General features: G+C 48.4%; 1 long non-coding RNA gene across 1 annotated transcript in view; it reads right to left on the reverse strand.

Annotated features, from left to right (window-relative positions):
* The window catches only part of LOC108444785, a 24,760-nt gene extending 20,144 nt beyond the window's left edge, over positions 1-4,616 (reverse strand). Inside the window, exon 1 of the long non-coding RNA XR_001859482.1 lies at positions 11-4,616. This is a non-coding gene — a long non-coding RNA (uncharacterized LOC108444785). The remainder of the gene's footprint in view (positions 1-10) is intronic.
* Between the last annotated feature and the right edge of the window lie 6 nt (positions 4,617-4,622).

Genomic DNA, 4,622 nt, shown 5'->3' on the forward strand with positions numbered 1-4,622 from the left:
CGATGCGCACCCCGGCCTCCCCCGGCAGCTGTTGCTCCAGCGGTGCGCCTGCCCGGGCGGGTCTCCGCCGCGTCCTCCTCTTGTCATGTGTGTTTTTAAAAACATCCACAGTACATCTGCTCTACGTGCACTGCATCTGCTCAGAGCGGCGCTGCCCCAGCTGCCCTGGGCTTGCGCCGCGGCAGCATCCTCCTGTCCCCGCGGCCTCCCTTGCCCTCCGGGCACCTCTGCCTCGCCATCCGGAGGTGGCTTTGCTGTCCAGGTCCTGGTTCGGGTTGAGGCATGTGTTGATCCCCGTGTGGGGCAGACCTTTCCATAGGTTGGGTGACCTCTCGCTGAGACCTCGTCTCGTCTGCAAGTCAGTCTGGCACTTCCACCACGTAAGGACATGAAATTGGGATTGATGTCACCTGCCTGTCTCATGGGGAGTCACGATGCTTAATTAACATAACCAGCAATAAGGTAGCAACTCACTGCTTTCCTGTCAGTAGGTGATGTGTGCAGCAGAACTCTTGGATTGATGGAATCAAGCTGGTAACTGAAGGAGCTGTGGCTTGTGCCAGTAATACAAGGAACTGCCCCTGCAGGTGAACAGAGGCTGTTTCAATGCTGAAAGAACTGCCAGAACAGCAGAGAAGCTGCACTGTTAGATACGCTGCTTTGCACTTCCCCTTTCTAGAAAGTGAGCGATTTGTTGGAATACCCCAGCAGCCTAACACATGCTGTAAGGATAACTGTTGGTGGGAAAGTTTCCTGGTGCTTTGCTGCAGCACTGAACACCTACTGCTGGTATCCTGGTTCCCTGTTGATCCATTCTCATCTTGTTTTGAAATACTTTGGTTAAGGGCCAGGCAATTGCATACTCTCTGGCAGGTGGAAATCTTGTCCTGATTTTAACTCACAAAGCCGGCATTCAAAACTTTTGAATTGCTTTGCCAGTTCTGCACAGCAGGCTGTGTTGTCTGATAGTTCGGATCAGTTTTCCCCCAGTTATTAACATGTACCTGGTAAGTTCATCAGCAGCCTGGGGACGACTTTTATCTCTAGAGACAGAGGGAAGTAGCTTGGAAATTATAACACTGTAGTGCCAAACATTTTTTTTGATGCTTTTCCAAAATAGTTTAAAAGGTTTGGTATCTTTGTGCTTCTGTGCCATAAGCTAAATTTGTCCTTCAGTAATGCTTTTGGTTATAGTGAATTGTGTATGTGTATCTTGGAAGTAAAATCTCATGTTGGGACAGTACTGGAATGGCTCAAAAACAGACAGGATTTGTTTCACAGCTTGCAGGAGGCAAGGATAGTGCATCAAGGTGGTCTTGCAGAGTGTTATTTCAACCAAGCTTTGAGGCAAATCACTAAAGCATGAGTACGTGTTGGGAAGGGTGTACAGAGTTCAGACCGGAAGGCTTTAGGAAGGTAACTTGGGAAGGAAAATGAAAAAACCTCTTCTTTACTCACTTGCCCTTTTGACACGTAACAAAGCACATTTCTGCTCTGGCTGCATCCCTGACGTGAACAATTTACTTCACTGAAGGCAACTAATGCAGGTGGGAAGCTGTGGGGAGCTGGAGGGACAAGGAGACTGGGAGCTATGATCAGAGCTGCAGCTGTTTGCCATTGCTGTGGAGGTGAGAGGGGAGGGCGAATGATCCTGCACACAGCTCACAAAAAAAGATCTGGAAGCCTTCAGTGTTCTGAGGAGCATTTTTTTGCACATCTCTGTCAGTGGCTGTCATGTCGCTGTTCCTCTGAAGGAGGGCACCGTGCTGCTCCACGCAGGCTGTCCCGTGGCCTGGGAAGGGTGGCTGGAATCGGTGTCGTGTGGCAACCTGTGCTGCCTGTGAGCGTGGTGTGGCCCTTGCACAGATGGGGGTGAGGAGCAGGGTGGCTCCACAGCTGGTGGGCTCCCTCCAGCAAGTCTTTGCTGAAGGGAAGGGCAGTGGCCATCGGTCTGGCCACAGCCGGGTGCTCACCCTGGGGCCCAGCCCTTATCTCTGTGCTGCCCTGCCTTTGCTGCATAGATAGTCCAGGTCTTTGGAGCCAGCATGGATATTGCTGCCATGACATGATGGGAAGACTCTCTGGAGGGGCAGCACCTGAGGCATAATCAAATTAGCCAGAGGAATAGATTTGTCTGTAGTGTATGTCCTCTCCCAGCACACTGCAGCATCAGCCTCAATGGGGAGAACACCAGAAGAGCATGTCTGAGAGTGACAGGATTTTTCTTCCTGTTCTCAAAGCGATGGCCTTTGTACAGTACTGCAGCAGGTAGCCCTGGCTGCTTACACACAGCCTGCTCTCCTGCATCTCCCCCTCTTTCCTTCCTTAGGACACTCTTGTAACAAGAGTCAAAACCCCTGAGCTCCAAATCTGCTGTACAACTGATAGCTGGAAGGAACCACGCAAGGAGGCACGGTCCATGGAGAATAACGTGGGAGAGATCACAGCTATGACTGCTTGTTTGTGCCGGCTGCCAGGTGTGCATCATTGCCTGCAGGGCTTGGAATGTCTGCCTGGTGCACACGGCGAGACCACGGCATTGTGCAGAGCTTGTCAAGCTGTGGTCTCTGATGCTGCACAATTCATACGTGCTGAGCGGGGACCGTGCCTACAAATAAACAAGCCTGGTGCCAAAATACCTTTTAACGTATTGTGCCAGGTCCTCAGCTGGGATAAAGCCCTGGAGTCCTGCTGATGTTAGTCTAGACTTGCATGGCGCTGGGCTGTGGCAGGGAAGATGCATTTGTCTGCCATCCTGTTGCATCTGGTGAGCGATGCTCACTCCGGTTGGAAGTCACCTTGGAGGGAAGCTTTCACTGCTTACTCTGCTAGGCAAGCAGGAGCATCCTGTTTTAAAATTGTTCCTCTTGATACTGCTCTCATTAAGAGCTGTTTTTTCTGCATAAAGCCATGTGGGCTGAGAGCCTGCAGTTGGAGCACAGTATTGATAAACAGCACATTTGCTTCATGGATATGTGAGGTTTAATTCCATTTTTGTTCAGTCATCACTGCTCCCACTGTAATAAAAGAGCACTTGTTAGTGATTTTTGTCCAGCTCCCCCCACACCCAACACTGTTGTCTAAGCAGTTTTTAGTGTGAGCTTGTTGGAGATAGCTCTTGCCCTAAGGACCTTTCTGCCCAGCAGGTACCATGATTGCGGGACCCACAAGTGTGTGGGAGATGAGCCTGGAGACATGCAGTCATTCTGATGTTTACGTAACGCTCCCTGCTCAAAGGGACCCTATTTCGTCCCTAAAGTTAGGGCTAAACTTAGTGTAGGGCTCCACAGCACTTTGAGGAAAACAGGGCATGGGAAATACAGATATTAATTGGCTGAGGGTAGGTCTCCTGGGGGGGCAGTTATAGATGTTATTGGTGTGTCTTTTAGAGCAAGATGAACTAGGGGCTCTCATCCCTACAACATTCCCTCTGCACCCGACTTGTACTTGAGCTAGCACAGCCCTATATGGGGGAGACAGGTGAAACACTCCTCGGGACAGATTATTGCCCAGAATCCATATCTTAACAATCCCTATCCCTTCCCTTTCCTTCTCTGGTGTATTTGCATCTTTAAACAGAGATAGCTGGGTTGGGAAAGGATACGATGTTTTGACTGCATGAAGGAAGTGGAGCCCTTGACCCTGTCCCTTCTGAGTGGGAAGCAGCAGCACCCTCCTGAGAGCAGCCTTTGTCAGCCCTCGGGGTAGATGCAGGACGTCACTGGGACAGAGTATAAAGGTGACTTGCAAAAACTGGGCAAAATACCTGAAAGGTGTGGTCTGGAAAGATATTCACCAGCAAGAAATATGGAATAGGGTTGGAGAACTGGGTGGGTATCATTTGTGTTTCTGAACAGGGTTCAAACCACACTGATCCAGATGGTATGGAAAGCTGATGTACATCATGTTGCTTAGAGACTCTGCACTATGGGCAATTGTAGCAGTAGTAGGTCTAAGCATAGTTTTAAACATTTATTATTAGAAAGGGTGCTCCATAATCCTCAAACTTCTGCTGAAAACAAGAAAGCCAGATCACATTGGAACTATTTCAGCCTTTGCTTCTTCAAGAGAGGATGTATTGTTTGTGCATTAATGAATGAAATGTTATCAACCACCTAAGTTAGAAGTAACTCTTACAGTTAATTTAACTTGTTCTCTGTTTATATGCAACGTTGTTGCTTTCATTGAAATTTCCCCCATTACTTAAATGCATCATAAACTGGGATTTTATTATGCAGGAGGCTTGTAGACATGCACATTTATATACTGCATAGACAATTATGGAAATACGGCACTACTGTAAAAAACAAGCCAGTGTAAATGAGTGATAGAAAATATTTCTAAACGTGAGCTCACTGAAGAAAGGGAGGGAATCATCACCTTAGGAAAGCTTAGCTGGATCTTAGTAACATTTATGTCAGTCCCACCTTTTGGGAGAAGTCTAAAAACTTTGGTCCTACTGAGCAAAAAGCTGTGCTTATTTATGCCAGCTAAAGCCCAGGCATAGTGTTACATGCCACGATTTATTTTCTCAGACTGAACTTGTGCATTCTTGCTGTGACATTGACATTCTTTGCTGTAGCTGTTGCTAGGGGAGGGTGGGCTAGCGGAGCCTGGAGAGT

Source organism: Corvus brachyrhynchos, unplaced genomic scaffold, assembly GCF_000691975.1.
Source record: "Corvus brachyrhynchos isolate BGI_N302 unplaced genomic scaffold, ASM69197v1 scaffold62, whole genome shotgun sequence".
NCBI lineage: Eukaryota > Metazoa > Chordata > Aves > Passeriformes > Corvidae > Corvus > Corvus brachyrhynchos.